A 22,108-nucleotide genomic window follows, 5' to 3' on the forward strand; every position below is an offset into this window, starting at 1 on the left:
AGGGAGCTAATAAAGTTAATTATTCAAAAGCACCAAGCTTAGCATTGGTACCATTGTAGATGGCTTTCCGATTTCCTCAATCACTTATTTCACTCATTATTCCACATATTCTTTCCAGGACTTCTGCTGCAATATGTGATACAGCTGTTCCGCCAGTCATTCAGATGGAGATATTGTTATAAACACTGGATGCTAAAGTGCTCCATGAACATTTGGACAATTCAAATGTACATTTTATAAGAGGGAGAAACGTACCTTTTATTGTAAAGTACCACAGTAATTCCCCTCAAATACTGCATTCACGATATTAATACTTCATTCCTTAGGGAGGGTATTTTAAAAATACTGTAGGCCTTTTTTTTTGGAAGGGCAGCTATAAATGTAATTTTTAAACTCAAGTATTCTAATGTTGTAAATAGTTCTATTTTACATTCTGCACTGTTGTCTTATTCTTTACCCTTTGTAAAAAATGTTCTCATTTTATATTTGAGCCAAACTGATATGGTAAAATGTATTATTCCAGGGACTGAAATGAAATTCTGAAGGCTGAATAAAATTCAGATATTGTCTGCTATTACATCTAAAGAAAAATACAAAGAACTTCAGACTTGTCTTCACTGTATGGTTAGCTTGAGCTGTACCTCAAATGTTGCTCCAACCTGACTCCCATCCAAACACAAAAATCTCTCGCTTGGGTTACATGGGCCTGGGATTTGGAACACAGGGATTTGGGCAGAGCTGTCCCTATGGTATGGCAAATTGGGGCGACCGCCCCGGGCCCCATGCTTTAGGGGCCCCCGGACTTCGTGAGGGAGCAGGCAAGGAGGAGCCCCCCCCCGACCAACCTCCCCCTCCTCCCAGTGCCTCCGGTCTGCCAGTGGGCCCCCCCGATCAGTGCCTCCCACTCTCTCCTAGTGCCTCCTGCCAATCAGATGTTTTGTGGCATCTAGAGGTGATGGGGGGAAGGGAGAGATGGGAGAGGAGCAAGAGTGCAGTGCGGGGGCGGAGCGGGGGGTGGGAAGAAGCAGGGTGGGGGTGGGGCCTTTGGGAAAGGGGTGAAGTGGGGACAGGGCCTGGGCAGAGCCAGGGGAGCACCCCCCGGCAGACAGAAACTCGGCGGCTATGTCCGGGGCCCCGCACCCCCATAGGGGTGGCCCTGAACTTAGGCATTACAATCTCAAAAATGTTAGGCACCTAGAAAATCACTGGAACATTAGGACTGCTCTAGCTTGGCTTGGTATATAACAGCCCTTAAGGAACCACTTCACTGGCCAGGATTGCTAGAGAATACTGCACTCCAGCTCCAATCCATCCCCATCCCCGAATGATCCCTGGGCCAGTGGTGGGAGATAATTCCTTGAAAGTCACTGGGGTGCAACAGAAGAATCTTCAGCTGCTACCTTAAGACAGCTTTAAGCCCCCTTCACAATGGTGCTGTTTCTATGCAAACAGGATTTAGGAGGTATTGAGGATCTGGCCCCCAATATTTATATAAGCCGGATGACCCAAAGATCAGAGGAGAAGGAGCTCTCTTCTCCCTTATAAAGGTGAAAGGTCTGCCATAGGGAGCTTCATTTGATTTTTCAGTGTGATTTTTCATAATGCCTCTAGTGGAACTTGGGAGGTCGTGGCTATACATGAAATTGGATTTTAAGGGGTAGTGGGCTCCCAGAGAAGGTCCAAGTGAGGAAACAGCTCTTACTAGGTGGCAAAGATCTAATTTCCAAGCAATCGGGACTCTGCTTAGAGGTCCTAAGTGCATATGGCTCCTCTCCTGTGAGGACTTTGCAGCGAGCAATGACACAGAGGACAGCAGCAGAGCTAAGTAGACTCTACCTACCCAGCATCTTAAAAAGCAGACTCATTAAGATGGCTGCACTTCCAGGCAGACAGATCCCTTGGGACTGGAGACAGACCTGTAAAAAGACAGTTGGACTACATCTACTTGTTGGTCTAAACTATGAGGGGGTTTGTTGGATTGCTGAGGTGATGCAGCCACCTGTTACCTGTGGGAAATTCTCACCAGCTGCCAAAGTAAATGAAGGGAGAGGGAGTATTTTTCTCTTTATTTGTATATATATTCTGGTTTTAAAACATAAAGTCTATGCTGTGTTTTCCCTAGCCTATGACTATATTTTTTACACAGTCGTATAGTGCTGGCACATGGGGAAGTGCTGCCTGGGAAGGGCACCTAGGGAGGTTGCATTGAGTTTTCCCAGGTTTCTCCGGAAAGCTCTAGTAGCTGGTTTAGCTATTTATCAAGAAGGACCCTAGAGATGTTGCACTCAGCCCTAAATTCAGAAAAATATCTGTTAATATTAGTTCATGTTAAACCTTTTTTTATAAAACTTAAGTTTTGTGTCCCAGACATTTGATAGATTTGTCTTGAAAGAATACGGCGCCTTCCCCAGCGCTCAGCCCCTGTTTTTCCTTTCCTCCTCCTCTAACGCACATGAAACTTCAGACATCAAAACTCTGTAATTTCAGTTGATACATTAGAGAAACTTTCGAGGGCAGACACAAATCTGTAAAAGAGACAGACAAATCTGTGTAATTACAAAAACAATGAGGTATCATTTTATTGTGGGCTTGATCCTCCAAGGTGCTAACTAGAGCTGGGCAAAATTTTTTGACTGGTACTTTTTTTGAAGAAAAATGCAGTTTTGGTTAACTGAAACTTTTCACAAATTTGTTCTGATTTACCAAATTGTTTCAGCTGAAAACAAAACAAAACAAAAATCAGAAAAAAAATCAAAATGTTTCATTTTGACATTAACAAAATGGAACATTTCCTTTTTTTTTATTTGAAAAGACTTTTTGTTTCAAATGTTGCTTAAATTTTATTTGAAAAAGTTTAAAACTCTCATGAAACTACATGCTTTGAGTCAAATAAAATATTTCATTTGCTCTGAAATGACATTTTTCTTTTTTGCTCTTATGGTTTGCCCATTTTTTGTTTGTTTTGGGTTGACTCAAATGATTTTTCTTTCAATTTTACTGTTCAGCCAGCAAACTGAAAAATCAATTATTTGTACACCTCTAGCACGGAGTGCCCTTAACTCCAAATGGCCTCCAAATTCAGTGGAAGAAAGTGTCCACTTGCTGCTGTTCAAGCTGCTCTTCTGCTGGAAGAGTTGTGAATGCTCATTACCTGTGAATTGTTGTGAATGCTCATTATGCATGATTGACTCAGTCTTGAAAGCACAACTCTGAGCTGGAACAAAGTGGAAGTGCACTTCCCCTATGGCAACTCTCAAGGTGGTAATCCCGCAGACAGGGAGACCTCCCAGGGTACAGTGTCCCCATGTGCCCATCAATTTTGCTGGCTGGTATAGAGAAGGCGGCATAGATTTACTTCTCTCAAACGCCTCTGGAGACTTCCAAGTTTTGTGGCTGCTAGCCAGCAAGGAAGCTGAAGGAATGCCATTGTTTTTTGGCTACTGCACTTGGCCACAAGGTGAGGTAGATGCTGGGGACAATAATCTTGGCCCTTAATCTTAGAGGATTTGGGGTGGAGGATTTTTCCTTGCAGGCCCTTTCCTCAAAACAAGGGAGAGAAAGCATCTAAGCAGAAATCACTGGGAAAAAAGCTTTTATCACCTCTGTGGCTACACTCTGGAAAAAATAAAATGAATGTCACTTCAGCAGGAGAACATTCTGATTACACTGTTAGGACCAGGTGTAATTTATTGCAACATTGTCTCATTCGATCCATTGGATTTAGTGCAATATGTTTGAGGGCAGAAGTTAAAAGACTTAAAATAATGAATTCTTTATGTGATCTATAGGAGCCACCAGCAAAGGATTTTACATGCAGCAGTTGTCTTGGAACAGAAATGTTATTTACCTGTAAGTGCTTTCCCCCCTGTCTAATTAACACCGTGAAATGGCTTAATTCTTGAGGTACAGACTCTAGTCACACCACTCTCTTATTGTCATATCTTTATTAGACAAGTGTAATTACCCTACAGCTAACTACTATAATTACCACTAAGTGCAGCATATAGTATTTGTACTTACAGTAAATAGAAGCAAATAATGGTACAGAGTGGCAGAGAATATTTTATTTCCAGTAACTAATTTATTATTCATAAATGATATTTGCACAATGTGTCTCAGGTTTTATTTGCATATTTGCATTTAAAGGCAATTTTGAAAATCCTTCTCTCTTACCTTAGCAGATGCAGAAAGAAATATCCAAGAGATTGGGGGGTGGGCGGGAAGTTGGACAAGGTAGAGGTGGTCTGAGCTAATGCAAAGACAAGAACTTACCAATTCCCAGTGGCTTGAAGAAACAAGAAGGGAAGAAGCCTGGAAAAAGGCTAAAGGGAAGAAGGAGGATCCTGGGAACTACAGGTCAGTCAGCCTTACCTCAGTCCCCGGAAAAATCATGGAGCAGGTAGGTCCTCAAGGAATCAATTCTGAAGCACTTAGACGAAAGGAAAGTGATCAGGAACAGTCAGCATGGATTCACCAAGGGAAGGTCATGCCTGACTAATCTAATCGCCTTCTATGATGAGATTACTGGTTCTGTGGATGAAGGGAAAGCAGTGGGTGTATTGTTTCTTGACTTTAGCAAAGCTTTTGACACGGTCTCCCACAGTATTCTTGGCAGCAAGTTAAAGAAGTATGGGCTGGATGAATGCACCATAAGGTGGGTAGAAAGTTGGCTAGATTGTCGGGCTCAACGGATAGCGATCAATGGCTCCATGTCTAGTTGGCAGCCAGTATCAAGCGGAGTGCCCCAAGGGTCGGTCCTGGGGCCGGTTTGGTTCAATATCTTCATAAATGATCTGGAGGATGGTGTGGATTGCACCCTCAGCAAGTTTGCAGACGACACTAAATTGGGAGGAGTGGTAGATACGCTGGAGGGTAGGGATCGGATACAGAGGGACCTAGATAAATTGGAGGATTGGGCCAAAAGAAATCTGATGAGGTTCAACAAGGACAAGTGCAGAGTCCTGCACTTAGGATGGAAGAATCCAATGCACCGCTACAGACTAGGGACTGAATGGCTAGGCAGCAGTTCTGCAGAAAAGGACCTAGGGATTACAGTGGACGAGAAGCTGGATATGAGTCAACAGTGTGCCCTTGTTGCCAAGAAGGCCAATGGCATTTTGGGGTGTATAAGTAGGGGCATTGCCAGCAGATTGAGGGACGTGATCGTTCCCCTCTATTCGACATTGGTGAGGCCTCATCTGGAGTACTGTGTCCAGTTTTGGGCCCCACACTACAAGAAGGATGTGGAAAAATTGGAGAGAGTCCAGGGGAGGGCAACAAAAATGATTAGGGGACTGGAACACATGACTTATGAGGAGAGGCTGAGGGAACTGGGATTGTTTAGTTTACAGAAGAGAAGAATGAGGGGAGATTTGATAGCTGCTTTCAACTACCTGAAAGGTGGATCCAAAGAGGATGGATCTAGACTATTCTCAGTGGTAGCGGATGACAGAACGAGGAGTAATGGTCTCAAGTTGCAGTGGGGGAGATTTAGGTTGGATATTAGGAAAAACTTTTTCACTAGGAGGGTGGTGAATGCGTTGGAATTGGTGAATGCATGGTGAATGCACTGGAATGCGTTATCTAGGGAGGTGGTGGAATCTCCTTCCTTAGAAGTTTTTAAGGTCAGGCTTGACAAAGCCCTGGCTGGGATGATTTAATTTGGGATTGGTCCTGCTTTGAGCAGGGGGTTGGACTAGATGACCTCCTGAGGTCCCTTCCAACCCTGATATTCTATGATTCTAAGATTCTAAGGTTTCTCATGTTTGGAAAGGCTGTAAGCATGAAATGCTTCCTGCTCTTTCAGCATGCAGGAAGTAAGGAAATGTAGCAAAATCTGAGACTGGTAGGCTTTTCTGGCTGCATCTCAATTTAATATTAACAGTCATCAGTTAATTTGAATTGATGTCCACCTTTTTTGTGATTTATTTGGCAGTTTGCTCTTAGCCCAAGGTATGATTTCGAGCTCTGACACAGAGAAACAAAGCTCTCCATTTCACTTCAAAGACTATTAAAATCAGTACAGGGGAATGGATTTACAAGAAAAGTTGTCAACTGTTTCAATGAATAGACCAAGACTTGGAAAGAAAACTTTTAAAGCCTTGTAATGTCCTTCTGTCCCATTATCACAATATATTCTCCTGCACCAAGTATTCATATAGTTTGGTACACTATTAGTTAAAGTTCCTTTCTATAAACAAAAATATCCAGTATATAAGCATACTGTTCACCACCAAAGATTAAAAGCTTTTTGCATCTCATAGCTCTCAGATGGCTTCAGATTTGGCTTCCTTTTACTCAAGTGATTCAGAATTCTGAAGGTAATTTCCTTCCAGATTATAGTAATTTCAGAATAGTTCAAATTATCATTCTGCAGTACATGGTATTCTCATTTACCCTGTTAAGTGCCTCCTAAATAAGAATGAATATGACTGGTCTTTTCAACAATATATCTGTCACAGTTACTGGGCAAGCTGTACCTTTAGATCTCTTTCAGTCCGTCTCGAGTGCAGTCCTTAGAGACCAGCCTGGTTCCTGGTACCTCACTCTGGGTGGAAAGGGGTGATCCTACCATTCTTAGACTGGATCTCTGGGTTGCAGCCTTCTGTTTGCCAGCTGTGTTAATCTGACAGGCCCAACTGCTTTTGGCACTTATAAATGCTTGTTCTGTGGGGACCTGCAGCTGATTAAATTTACTTAGAAAAAGCATCTTCAGAATAAAGTGTCTTGTAATTGCCAAAGAGAACACAGCATTTAGGAAAATGGGTTAACACAACAAAGTTCTATATGCATATTTTCTTACCCAAGAGCAATGTCTCTATCCATAACTCTGGTAGTATGGTGGTAACTCTATCCATAATCTCTGGGTTGGGAGATCCAGCCTGCGTATGCAGTTTCTGTGTCTGTCTGACAACCTACTCCATCTTTCCTCCTTCCCCAAACTAGCATTTTCAAGGTTGAAGATCCCCTTTAATCCTGGGCTGTCAAACTTGTGAAGAGTAAGTCATGCTAGCCTGGATGGAGCCAGGTACGTAACTACTGCCCAGTCAATGTCCCAGCTATTGCTGTCTTAATTCCTTGGAAGCTATTTACTCTAGATGCCTTATGTTAGCCATTGTTTCATTTCTTGTTGGTTTCTCCCTTAACAGCTTCCTGTCAGTCTGGCAGGTTAATATCAAACAGATAAGTTGAGGGGCATATAATAATTTATTAAAAACTGCACATAACTCCCTCATTCTCCTCAAAACCTTTAAAAAAATGTTTACAAGTTTGTCCTATATGGAGTTTCACCCTTCATTTTGAATCTTTCCTTTTGGTGGACTATAACGTAACCTTGACCTTACTTAAAGAAAATAAAAACAGACCTATTTAGGTAAAGTTTATGGAAAAGTCCAGTAGAACTAAATAGAAAATTATCACCTTTCTACATATTTTTTTAAATTACCCTAGAAAGGTAATAGACAATTTTACCCCTGCTATAGGATTCTATACAATGGTTCAAAACTGTATAAAATGGTATTATTCTCTATTAAATTTGTAAATTTTTAGAATAATTTCTAAATAATGCTATTAACATTTTATAGAATCTGTGGTTTCATTCATAAGATTTTTTAGTGATTTTCCCTGTAAATCTAAAATTCAGCAGCAAATTCAGCACTAAAATTCAGCAGCAATTTTTTAACCTTTTGAATACTGGCTGTTTTCAAAGTAAAAGAAAAAAAAGGGTAGATATAGATGGGGTAAATTTCAAAAGTTGTATTTCTGAAAACTATTCACAAAGTCCAGATCACTCTCCAAGCAACTTGAATGCCATGAGTTCACAACACTGGGCTGGAAATCTCTCAAGAAAAAAGTTTCATGGTATTTCGTGCCTCATATCAGCTTGGTGATATTTTAATATCATTTTTTTTCCTGGTAATTTGACACATCTGCCTTTCAACAGAATCTGAAAGTACATAGGTCATGGAAAATGGAATTAACTGCATATTTTTCTAACCTCAAATATTTAAGTTGAAATTTCAAAAAAGTTTGAAAAATTATTTTTTTTCTGAGCCAATTTGCCTCTTCCTACTTAAAAAGAAGGATATAAGTTCAGAACTTCCAGTGGATTAATTCAAATTTCATAACAGCAGGACCTTATGGGAAGATAACAGACAGTTCTCTGCACACTTAAGGCTTACCTCTGACTTTGCTTTGGAAGGGTGTGTGTAACGATGCTGCCTTTGGCAGGACACTACTGAGATTATCAATCCAGGACAAATTGCTTACAGCAGGGCAGTCACAGACCAAGGCTGGGGTTCCTTCAGTTCTAAGGTACACTAAATCAGCCAGACAGAGAAGACTTTGATTTTACCCCACTGGCTAACCAGAAGTCATACAAGCAATTCCCTCAGACACTCCAGTTTCCCAGTATCACCACCAGCAGCCACTTCTTATGGGGACGAATGGTTATGAAAACCATACCCCAGTAAAAGAAAAAAGGTTCTCCAGATCCCAAAGGATCCAAAGGCCCCAGACCCAGGTCAATATACAAATATACAATACCCACAAATCATGCTGTTGCCAATCCTTTAGAATCTAAAATCTAAAGGTTTATTCATAAAAAGAAAGAAATATAAGTGAGATCTAAAACTGGTTAAATGGAATCAATTACATACAGTAATTGCAAAGTTCTTGCTTCAGGCTTGTAGCAGTGATGGAATAAACTGCAGGTTCAAATCAAGTCTCTGGAGTACATCCACAGCTTGGACAGGTCATTCAGTCCTTTGTTCAGAGCTTCAGTGTAGCAAAGTCCCTCCAAGAGTAAGAAGCAGGATTGAAGACAAGATGGAGCGGTTCCCAGGGCCTTTTATATTCTCTGCCATGTGGAAGGAAACCTCTTTGGTCTTACTGTGAAAATCACAGCAGCCAGATGGAGTCTGGAGTCACATGGGCAAGTCACATGTCCATGCATGACTCAGCTCTCTTACAGGGAGATCAGCCATTGCTCATATGCTACCTTGAATGTTCCCAGGAAGACTTCTCATGTGGATTGGAGTCTCCCAAGGTCCACTGTCAGTTAAGTGTTTCTTGATTGGGCACTTAATCTGAAAATTCATTTCTCAAGAAGCTGACCAAATGCTTCACTGATGCTATTTAGAATCAAACACATTAAGATACAAGTACATAGCCAATATTCATAACTTCAACTACAAAAATGATACAACATACAGATAGCATAATCATAACCAGCAAATCATAACCTTTTCATAGACATCTCACACGACAACCTTTGTACAATATTTGCTGCAAATATATAACCGTGGTTGCAACAATGATCTATACGGTCACAGTTTATGTCAATAACATCACAGGGTGCGAGCAGAGAAAGGATCTCAAACTGTGTGTCTGCATCAGGGCCAGCCATAGGCAGGTTCTGAAAAGCTGTAGTTCTCAAGGGCTCCTCAATGGAAACAGGACTTAAAGGAAATATAATGATCCCAGTTTTGATGTTCACAGGTTGAATGAGACTTCATGCTAGTTCTGTTCTCCACATTATATGGGGGCCCAAAACTTGAACTGTGTGCTGCTCTATTTGTATTGGAAGATCTGCAAATATGGGTTCCATATCTGTGCTCCAGGCAAATAGATCAGTTTTTATGTCTCCAATCCCACTAGTAATGCTCCTCGCATTCTAACATGCTTTGTTGCTTTTGCTGCAAAATATAAAATTTATCTTCCAAAAACTTGAAATAAATTGGACTATTACAGATGACAAGAAATAGCTTAACCCAGAGGGAACTGTAATCATTAGGATAAAGAATAGATTATAGCCACTGGTAGGATATCATATTTTGACATGGAATATTATACACAATACGGCTTTTTGACAGTTTATTTCTATATCATATACTATTTATACAAAAGTATTAAAGGACAAGTATTAACTGTCTCAGCCTTCATTGGTGTCCAGGGCTGGCCCTAGATATTTTGCCATCAAGTGTAGAAAACATTTTCAGCACCTCTATCCCCTGAGCAACTGAGGGGATGTAGGGTAGGGCAGAGACTGGCTGAGCCAAAGAACAAAAAAAAAACCCCTATTTAGCACCTTCCAGATGTTGATTTGTCACCCCCAGAAGTTGGCATTCAGAGCGACCACCCTGACTGGCCCTTCTAAGTCCATCCCTGCTAATGTCAGGGCTGCCTTTCAAATTTCGTATTGAAAATACTGGCTCAAATCCATCCCAAGATGATAGTAACCATAAGCAGTTCTAATTGCTGTTTTGTGGCCTATGTGAAGTGAGTTGGGGGGGGGCTCTCTCTCTTGCTGTTCTATTGATAATGGGTTGGGGTCCACACCACAATAAACAAACAAACAAGAGCTATGGGGGTCAGTGGCAGGGGCAGTGTGCGGAGACCCCCTGCCTAGGAGCCACTACCAGAGGGATGTGCTGATTGCTTTCGGGAGCTGTCCAAGGTAAGTGCCGCTCGGCCAGAGCCCGCACCTCTCACCCTCCCTGCACCCCAACCTCGTACCCTAGCCTGGTGAAAGTGAGTGAGGGTGTGGGAGAGAGAGTGATGGAGAGAGCAGGGATGGAGTAAGCAGGGGGCTGGAAGAGGTGGAGTGGGGGTGGGGCTTTGGGGAAAGAAGAGGAGTGGGGGCAGGGACTGGGGATCAGCAGCAGGGCTTGGGGGTCCCCAACATTTTTAAAATCAAAATGTGGGTCCTCAGGTTGCTAAAGTTTGAGAACCACTGAGCTAGAGCACCTGGGTGCCAGTTGCAGCCAAAGACTAAATCGGGATGGAAATCTTAAATTGCCTTCTCAACCATACAGACTATCTAGAGTTGCCAGTTTTGGTTGGACATATTCTTGGTGGTTTCATCACATGGCATAATTTTAATTAAATATTAATCTTTAATTTCTGGAGACTCCAGGACAATTCTGGAAGCTTGGCAACCCTAAGACTATCCCACTAGTGTAGGAATGAGGAATATTGCTGCATTGGTATGGTTGGGAAACTTGTAGTTCTGCTCCCATGTTGGCAAACTGGCACCTTATCTGAGCACTGACGGCTTGATCTTCTACCCATTGAATCAATGGCAGTTGACTTTAATGGTACAGGATCAGGGCCTCAATTCATACTGTTACTAATTAGAAATCTGCCTTTCACAGTGTATATTAAAGCATCACCATTTACCCAACTGAAATTAAAATTTTGTTGTCATTTTAATTTAAAATCTGAATCATTATATCTTGTCTAGCACTTCCCACCCCACAAATTATTTGGCTGGCATGTTCTTAGCATGAAAATAGTAATTGTACTTAAAAAAAACTGGTTTAAGTACTGTTGAAAAATTGACAATTTTTTATGTATAACGCAAATCGTATAGAGGATGGATCTTTTGCAATTTGAATGTTGTTGATGTCAGATGGGTTAAAAAAAGCATGGCCATTTAATAGCACAGCTGTTGACATTCATCAAAAGATTCCCGGTTGCTCTTCAATAAATAGCAGCGAGTTTGTGGTTTTGCATGACTTTTGTTTGGAGTTTTATTTAAATCTGAAGGTGTAGATGAACTCTTACATGATGGGGTGTGGCAACCTAAAACCCTGTGTGTACCCCCATGTGACAGTTATGGATGGACCTTGGGGGGTGATGGGAGTCCCCACTGACTTCAGTGGAGTTTTGCTCAGAGGTCCTCCCATGCGGATCTCATTACAGGATAAAGGCCCAGGACAGTAAACAGTGTTTTGTGGAATTTTCCACAATTTTCTTTTGCTTCTTGTTACATCCCCTAAATTTTGCGTTTTCACAACTAGGGGTGAGGCGTGGGATAGAATCACTAGAAAATGAATTCAGAGCTCTAAAATATTGCAGAAATAGGACCAAAAGGTAGCAATGCTTGAATTTCAGGCCTTTCAAATGCAATAGTAAGTGATTCACAGACCTTCGGTATGAACACATTCACATTAAAACTGAAGAAAATATTTATTAGAGCAAAATGAAACCACGGAGAGTGTCACACAGGTCTTAGGTGTAGCTCAGATGTTAGTCAATTTATTTAGCAGCTGGTTTCTCAAACTAATTCCTGTAAAAGGTACTGAACATGTGTGCTCCTTGTGCATGTGTAACCCACTGGCTAGTGTGTGTTGTGTCCCGCTTTGTGCACTATCCAGCGAGGTTTTGAATCTTACAGTCCCTACCCACCAGAGGGTGCCTCTCTAGCTCAAGCTATAGTGACTTTTGCTTTTCAGCTGGAGGTCCCTATTACAATCCCTGGTGTTAGCTAATATGGTGGCCAGTACACAGGAAAAGTACAAAACAAAATGCCTATCCCTGCTTCCCAACAGCAAGGACAAGGAGCATCTAAAAATGGCAACCTCTTGGTAGAATATAAGGTGTCTATTTTAATGCTAGGCTTTTGAGCATTTCAGTTTCTTCATGTTTTACATAGTGAATACTGCAGCAGATGGAATTATTGAGAAATTTAATGTAAAAAAAATAATGTGAACAGATAACAGGAAGAGACGTTGGGCAATAATGCTAAGATAAATTATGCCATTGTTAAATGCAAATACCCTAGAGGGCAAAAAGCCTTGTTAGTCTGTATCCACAAAAAGAAAAGGAGGACTTGTGGCACCTTAGAGACTAACAAATTTATTTGAGCATAAGCTTTCGTGAGCTACAGCTCACTTCATCAGATTTATGTCCATTTATTCTTTTACATAGAGACTGTCCAGTTTGGCCAATGTACATGGCAGAGGGGCATTGCTGGCACATGATGGCATATATCACATTGGTAGATGCGCAGGTGAACGATAAATGGACACAAATCACATGTCAAGAATTATAACATTCAAAAACCAGTCGGAGAACACTTCAATCTCTTTGGTCACTCGCTTACAGACCTATAAGTGGCAATTCTTCAACAAAAAAACTTCAAAAACAGACTCCAACGAGAAACTGCTGAATTGGAATTAATTTGCAAACTGGATACAATTAACTTAGGCTTTAATAAAGACTGGGAGTGGATGTGTCATTACACAAAGAAAACTATTTCCCCATGTTTACCCCTCCCCTCCCCCCCCCCCGCTGTTCCTCAGACATTCTTGTCAACTGCTGGAAATGGCCCACCTTGATTGTCAGTACAAAAGGTTTCCCCCCCTCCCCCCGCTCTCCTGCTGGTAATAGCTCACCTTACCTGATCACTCTCCTTACAGTGTGTATGGTAACACCCATTGTTTCATGTTCTCTGTGTATATAAATCTCCCCACTGTATTTTCCACTGAATGCATCCAATGAAGTGAGCTGTAGCTCACGAAAGCTTATGCTTAAATAAATTTGTTAGTCTCTAAGGTGCCACAAGTACTCCTTTTCTTTTTGCGGATACAGACTAACAAGGCTGCTACTCTGAAACCTAGGGGGCATATTCCTTTGTAGACCTGAGACATGAAATTTGCTAATGGCAGAAGGAAAAAGACAAGTGGCTGTCTTTGAAAAGAGACATCCATCTGTGGAAGATTGTGGGAAGGCTGAATAAGACACAAAATAGTCCAACAGACTCTTGCTGTCTTCAGAGACATGCAAATAAAAGCCTGAGACAGTGGAGAATGGACTGTTGAGTAAATATTCTGTGACTATGATTTACAGTCACATAACTCTACCTCAATCACATGTACAGTCACATTTGCAGCTGACACCAGCTTGAATCAAAGGAATACGAGAGAGCACGGAATAAGGCAAAAAGCCACAAATCACAAAAAAGGCCAGAGTTTAACAAGTCAAGAATTCCATGTGCCATCCAGTGACAGTTCTGAAGATTCTTAAAGAATTTTCTGAAGTGACCTAGATTATACAAGTGCTGTAGATGATTTATAAAACTGTGAGAAAGAGAGCAAGTTCCAGAGGGGGAAAGCAATCTATCATCTGCCTAATGCTAATATTTCAGATACCTCATATGAAAACGTCAGGGCTTCATCTGTTCAGATTTTATGGGCATGCTCTCCCATTGTTTGGTAAATACTGACTGAGCAGCCAAATGCATACAGCAGTAACGAGTAGGATTTCTGTCCAGGTAAAGCTGAGCACATTGTCGGGTTGGGTTAACATTGTGTTATGCGTGGATGCTGTTGAATCGCTGTGACTCTGCATGGGCAGGATTAGAACCTAAGAAGGTTTATGCACACTGAAAATCGCACGATCTTTTGCAACCTTGTCCAGCCCCTTTCTCTCAGGTCCTTTGTTCTCTCTACCACTTCTTTAAACTGTGTCTGTAGTCCCTACAGCACCTACTTGTTAGACCTGGGTGCTATTCCCTGCTCCACCGTGTGTGATTGTGGGGAAATCACCTTATTTCTCTGTGCTTCAGGCAAATTAAAAATCGGGGAGGTGCTCGGATAGTAAATTAATTAGTGCCATATATGCACCTAAGATAGAGAGACAGCAAATCTTTGTGCCTGGTACAAGTAAATAACAACAAATAGCATTCTTCTACTTTAATTTACCTTAAATCTATCTATAATGTATAGAATATACACCTGCATTACTTTAACTGCTTTGTCCTTTGTCCTGCTACATTGTCCTTTAGTCCTTTTGTATCTTTTGCTGTGAAACAGTTGCCTCCCTACATGGTACTATTTTTGGGGGGGGAGAGGGGGCGCATAATTGCTTTACTTCCTGTTAGTAGACTGAATGCCTGCCCCGTGCTCAGGTAGCTTTTTACACCTTCAGCAGGAGGCAGGGACATCAGTAGCAACACTGATTGGATGAAAACAGCAATGCTACTGCGTCAATGAGCAGAAGTAGTGACTTAGACAAGATAGGATGTTGGAGGGGAAAGAATATCATTTGTCTCCCCTCCTCCCTCTCTTAAGCCTGCTCCATGAATCTGGTACCATCAGCTTTGAGTTGAAGGAAAAATCCTGCAAAATAAACAGAATGCGAATCAGAGGAATGGGGGACCAAAGGAGCAGGTCAGAAAGCTGCAGTGGACTGGGGAATTCTGAGGGGAGACTGGGTGAGGAAAGTGGTCAGTGGAAGCATGTGACTAAAAGAACCAGGCAGAGGAAAAGACGGGCTAGTGAAGGAGAAATAGAGCTCAAGAATAGGTTTGCAGAGTTGGAAAATGAAGAAGGGGCTCAGCAGGTAATCACTGAAGGTGGAAGGGCAAGGAAGAAGAGAAGAGCGGCTAGTCCTATAGGAAAAGGGGAAGAGTTAATGGAGACTACACCAAATATGAGCCCCAGGAGGACACAGGATGAGTTAAAGAGGATTACAAGGGAAAATAGGAATGGAAAGAACTTGCAGCCAGAGGGAACAGGGGATAGACTGGAGAATAGCACCGTCACCAGGAAAAGGCAGGTGTATGTGACTGGGGACTCTTTACTGAGAAGAATAGATAGGCCTGTAACCAGAGCTGATCCAGAGAATAGGAGGGTGTGCTGTCTTCCAGGTGCTAAGATATGGGATGTAGACCTGAGGTTGAAAAGGATTCTAAAGGGAGCAGGAAAGAATCCCCTAATTATCCTTCATGTGGGAACAAATGATACGGCTAGATTCTCACTGGAAAGTATTAAGGGAGGCTATGCTAGGCTGGGGAAGATGCTTAAGGAAATCGAGGCTCAGGTGATCTTTAGTGGGATTCTGCCTGTTGCTAGAGAGGGCGACAAAGGTGTGACAAGATTATGACTATCAACAGATGGCTTAGGCAGTGGTGCTATAAGGAGGGCTTTGGGATGTATGGCCACTGGGAGACATTCATAGACAGAGGACAGTTCTCTCGGGATGGACTTCATCTGAGTAGGGAAGGAAGTAGACTTCTAGGATGGAGGCTGGCACAACTGATTAAGAGAGCTTTAAACTAGGAATTTGGGGGAGATGGTTGGGAGATGTCCAGGTAATCTCCACGCCGGATTTTAGCATTGAGAGGAAAGAAAACGAAGTAAGAGAGGATACAGCCGTGGGTAAGAGGAAGGGCAGTGTAGATACCAGTCTAATAGGTTATACTGGCTGTAGAATGACCGTGCCTAATAGGGTACAGAATGTGAGTGAGGCCAAACAGCAAAAATTAAGATGTTTGTACACCAATGCGAGGAACCTAGGTAACAAAATGGAGGAACTAGAGCTACTGGTGCAGGAAGTGAAACCAGATATTATAGGGATAACAGAAACATGGTGGAATAGTAGTCATGACTGGACTATAGGTATTGAAGGGTATGTGCTGTTTAGGAAAGACCGAAATAAAGGTAAAGGTGGTGGAGTAGCATTGTATATCACTGATGAGGTAGAATGTAAAGAAATAAGAAGCGATGAAATGGATAAGACAGAGTCTGTCTGAGCAAAAATTACATTGGGGAAGAAAACTATTAGAGCCTCCCCTGGGATAGTGCTTGGGGTGTGCTATAGACCGCCGGGATCTAATTTGGATATGGATAGAGCCCTTTTTAATGTTTTTAATAAAGTAAATACTAATGGAAACTGTGTGATCATGGGAGACTTTAACTTCCCAGATATAGACTGGAGGACGAGTGCTAGTAATAATAATAGGGCTCAGATTTTCCTAGATGCGATAGCTGATGGATTCCTTCATCAAGTAGTTGCTGAACCGACTAGAGGGGATGCCATTTTAGATTTGGTTTTGGTGAGTAGTGAGGACCTCATAGAAGAAATGGTTGTAGGGGATAATCTTGGCTCAGGTGATCATGTGCTAATTCAGTTCAAACTGAATGGAAGGATTAACAAAATAAATCTGCAACTAGGGTTTTTGATTTCAAAAGGGCTGACTTTCAAAAATTAAGGAAATTAGTTAGGGAAGTGGATTGGACTGAATAAATTTATAAATTTATTAATTTATAATGGATCTAAAGGTAGAGGAGGCCTGGGATTATTTTAAATCAAAGCTGCAGAAGCTATCGGAAGCCTGCATCCCAAGAAAGGGGAAAAAATTCATAGGCAGGAGTTGTAGACCAAGCTGGATGAGCAAGCATCTCAGAGAGGTGATTAAGAAAAAGCAGAAATCATACAGGGAGTGGAAGAAGGGAGGGATCAGCAAGGAAAGCTACCTTATTGAGGTCAGAACATGTAGGGATAAAGTGAGACAAGCTAAAAGTCAAGTAGAGTTGGACCTTGCAAAAGGAATTAAAACCAATAGTAAAAGGTTCTATAGCCATATAAATAAGAAGAAAACAAAGAAAGAAGAAGTGGGACTGCTAAACACTGAGGATGGAGTCGAGGTCAAGGATAATCTAGGCATGGCCCAATATCTAAACAAATACTTTGCCTCAGTCTTTAATAAGACTAAAGAGGATCTTAGGGATAATGGTAGCATGACAAATGGGAATGAGGATATGGAGGTAGACATTATCATATTTGAGGTAGAAGTGAAACTCAAACAGCTTAATGGGACTAAACCGGGTGGCCCAGATAATCTTCATACAAGAGTATTAAAGGAATTGGCACATGAAATTGCAAGCCCATTAGCAAGAATTTTTAATGAATCTGTAAACTCAGGGGTTGTACTGTATGATTGGAGAATTGCTAACATAGTTCCTATTTTTAAGAAAGGGAAAAAAAGTGATCCGGGTAATTATAGGCCTGTGAGTTTGACATCTGTAGTATGCAAGGTCTTGGAAAAAATTTTGAAGGAGAAGGTAGTTAAGGCATTGAAGTCAATGGTAAATGGGACAAAATACAACATGGTTTTACAAAAGGTAGATCGTGCCAAACCAACCTGATCTCCTTCTTTGAGAAAGTAACAGATTTTTTAGACAAAGGAAACACAGTGGATCTAATTTACCTAGATTTCAGTAAGGCATTTGATATCGTGCCACATGGGGAATTATTAGTTAAATTGGATAAGATGGGGATCAATAGGAAAATTGAAAGGTGGATAAGGAATGGGTTAAAGGGGAGACTACAACGGGTCCTACTGAAAGGTGAACTGTCAGGCTGGAGGGAGGTTATTAGTGGAGTTCCTCAGGGATCAGTTTTGGGACCAATCCTATTTAATCTTTTTATTACTGACCTTGGCACAAAAAGTGGGAGTATGCTAATAAAGTTGGCGGATGATACAAACCTGGGAGGTATTGCCAATTTAGAGAAGGACAGGGATATCCTACAGGAGGATCTGGATGACCTTGTAAACTGGAGTAATAGTAATAGGATGAAATGTAATAGTGAGAAGTGTAAGGTCATGCATTTAGGATTAATAACAATAATTTTAGTTATAAGCTAGGGACGCATCAATTAGAAGTAACGGAGGAGGAAAAGGACCTTGGAGTATTGGTTGATCAGAGGATGACTAGGAGCCGCCAATGTGATATGGCCGTGAAAAAAGCTAATGCGGTCTTGGGATGCATCAGGAGAGGTATTTCCAGTAGGGATAAGGAGGTTTTAGTACCGTTATACAAGGCACTGGTGAGACCTCACCTGGAATACTGTGTGCAGTTCTGGTCTCCCATGTTTAAGAAGGATGAATTCAAACTGGAACAGGTACAGAGAAGGGCTACTAGGATGATCCGAAGAATGGAAAACTTGTCTTATGAAAGGAGACTCAAGGAGCTTGGCTTGTTTAGCCTAACTAAAAGAAGGTTGAGGGGAGATATGATTGCCCTCTATACATATATCAGAGGGATAAATACCAGAGAGGGAGAGGAATTATTTAAGCTCAGTACCAATGTGGACACAAGAACAAATGGATATAAACTGGCCACCAGGAAATTTAGACTAGAAATTAGACGAAGGTTTCTAACCATCAGAGGAATGAAGTTTTGGAACAGCCTTCCAAGGGAAGCAGTGGGGGCAAAAGATCTATCTGGCTTTAAGATTAAACTCGATAAGTTTATGGAGGAGATGGTATGATGGGATAACATGGTTTTGGTAATTAAATATTCATGGTAAGTAGGCCCAATGGCCTGTGATGGGATATTAGATGGGGTGGGATCTGAGTTACTAAAGAAAATTCTTTCCTGGGTATCTGGCTGATGAATCTTGCCCATATGCTCAGGGTTTAGCTGATTGCCATATTTGGGGTCGGGAAGGAATTTTCCTCCAGGGCAGATTGGAAGAGGCCCTGGAGGTTTTTCGCCTTCCTCTGTAGCATGGGGCACGGGTCACTTGCTGGAGGATTCTCTGCTCCTTGAAGTCTTTAAACTACGATTTGAGGACTTCACTAGCACAGATATAGGTTTTTTGCAGGAGTGGTGGGTGAAATTCTGTGGCCTGCGTTGTGTAGGAGGTCGGACTAGATGATCATTATGGTCCCTTCTGACTTAAATATCTATGAATCTATGAATCCTGCTCCCTGAGCTCATACCACTTTTTCTGCACAACGTGTAATCACTGCGTTGGCGCAGAGCACTACTAATCCCCTCCCAGGAGTCCTCTGATCTGCTTCTACTTAAATCAGCCTCTGTACCAGATGACTGGCGGATAGCTAATGTGATGCAGATTTTTTTTTAAAGGCTGTAGTGGCGACCCTGGCAATCACAGGGTGGTAAGCTTAACTTCAGTACCAGGCAAACTGGTTGAAACTATAATAAAGAACAGAATTATCTACACACAGAAGGACACAGTATGTTGGGGAAGAGTAAACATGGCTTTTTTTAAAGGGACATCATGCCTCATCAATCTATTAGAATTCTTTGAGGAGGACAACAACCATGTGAAAAAGAGTGATCCAGTGCGCATGGTATACTTGGCCTTTCAGAAAGCGTTTGACATGGTCCCATACCAAAGGTTAAGCACAGTAGGAAGTCATGGGATAAGAGGGAAGGTCCTCTTATGGATCCGTAACTGGTAAAAAGCTAGGAAACAAAGCGTAGGAATAAATGATCAGTTTTAACAATGGAGAGATCTGAATATGGGGTCCCCCAAGGATCTGTACTGGGACCTGTGCAGTTCAACATATTTATAAATGATCTGGCAAAGGGGGTGAACAGAGAGATGGCAAAGTTTGCAGATGTTACAAAATTACTCAAGATAGTTAAGTCCAAAGCAGACTGAGGAGAGTTACAAAGGGCTGTCACAAAACTGTGTGACTGGGCAACAAAATGACAGATGCACATTGCAAAACAAGATTCCAGCTATACATAGAAAATGATGGGGGTCTAAATTAGCTGTTACCACTCAAGAAAGAGATTGTGGATAGTTCTCTGAAAACATCCGGTCAGTGTGTTAGGAAAGGGATAGACAATAGGACATAATGCCACTGTGTAAATCCATGATATGCCCACACCTTGAATACTGCACATAGTTCTGATTGCCCAATCTCAAAAAAGATACAGTAGAATTGGAAAAAGTACAGAGAAGGGCAAGAAAATTGATTGGGGTATGGAACAGCTTCTATATGAAGAGAGATTAAAAACACTGGGACTGTTCAGCTTCGAAAAGAGATGACCAAGAGGTGGGTATGATAGAGGTCTATAAAGTCATGACTGGTGTGGAGAAACTGAATAAGGGAGTGTTTTTTACCCCTTCACATAACACAAGAACAAAGGCTCTGCCAATGAAATTAACAGGCAGCAGGTTTAATACAAACAAACAGAAGTACATAGCATTAGATATGTTCATGAAGCATAGGTCCATCAATGGCTATTAACCAAGATGGTTAGGGATGCAACCCCATGCTCTGGGTGTCCCTAAACCTCCAACTGCCAGAAGCTGGGACAAGATGACAGTGGATGGATCACCTGATGAGTGCCCTGTTCTGTTCATTCCCTCTGAAGCATCTGGCACCAGCCGCTGTCAGATACAGGACTAGATGGACCATTGGTCTGACCCAGTATGGCCATTCTTATGTTCTTGCTGTCATTCTTCTCCCAACCTCCTTTTAGAGCAGAGATTTGCTCTACTTCTCTCTACTGAAGTGAGGAACAACAGAAATTGGGTGAGGAGGAGAGTGTGGGAAGAGACAGGTAGGTTTCCATCTCAGTGGCATTGCAAAAGGTTTATAAAAAGGTATTAGAGACTGTCTGAGCCAGGCAAGCAATGGCAGGATATGCAGGGGAAGTGCAAGGGAACCCAATGGACCACTTGACTTAACAGTTTTCTCTTCATCCCTGTCCACATGGTGAGTTTTTACTGCTCAACTCTGGATACTTCTCATTATTTTGGTTACCTCAGGTTACCTGATGCCTTTGGAGGTGCTGTATTAGGCCAATCTCTTCTCCCCAGTGCAGATTTTATTATTGCTGTTTTACAGATGAGGAAACTGGGGCATAGAGAGAGAGTGTTTTAGCAGCATCCTAGGAAATCTCTGGCAGTGAGGGATAAACTCATATCTGCAGACTCCCATCCCTGTGCTTGATTGATTGAACCTCAGAAGGTTCTGTGTTTCAGTTGATTACTCATGGCACCACCTCTGTTGTCTCAAGGTTTGAAGCCTGACTGCAGAGGGTCTAATACACTGACAGATAGCTACTGCTGCTGGAGTTGGTCTGCCACATACTTTTCTATAATTTTCTCCCACATGGAAGATTGGAAGCAGAGTGGAACTAGTTAGTTAGATCATAGGCATCCAATGGTAGTTTGAGTAATTGTCTACACTATATCATAATTCAGGTTCACTGGTACACTAATTTCTCCAAGGAAAACATTGATGTTGCTTAGCAGTAATTTGAAGTGTTCATAAACTTACAAGGGGCTAGGATCCATCTCTCCTTTCGTGAAACAGGCATCACTACGTTCTTTCAGAGCAGCTGCTACGGGGACAATTTATGACAAGAAATGTGGCATGATTACTGCTTCATTCCATTCTGATTCTACATCCTCATTCCAACATTTTTTTGGCTCAGTTAAGATAAGAGCCCTTAGAAGGGAGAGGCACTTAACTCTGCTTGTTGAACCTTTTTGCTCTACTTATCAATTAAAGTAGTTTACACTTATGATGGATATGCTATTCAGAACCCTCACTAAAATGAAGTGTATTTTCTTGTCTAACCAAATTCAACAGGTAACAAAATACAAACTTTTTCTTTAATAACAATGGGTTTCTTTTGTCAGCCAACATCGTGGTTTCTTTTTGCTGTGTTCCTATTTTTGCTGAACTTTTCATCACATTTTCAGTTTCCTTTATCTAATTTTCCCTTTTGCATTGTTTTTACATTTTCAAAGGCATTCTTTACTTTGC

This window comes from Chelonia mydas, chromosome 2, assembly GCF_015237465.2.
Source record: "Chelonia mydas isolate rCheMyd1 chromosome 2, rCheMyd1.pri.v2, whole genome shotgun sequence".
NCBI lineage: Eukaryota > Metazoa > Chordata > Testudines > Cheloniidae > Chelonia > Chelonia mydas.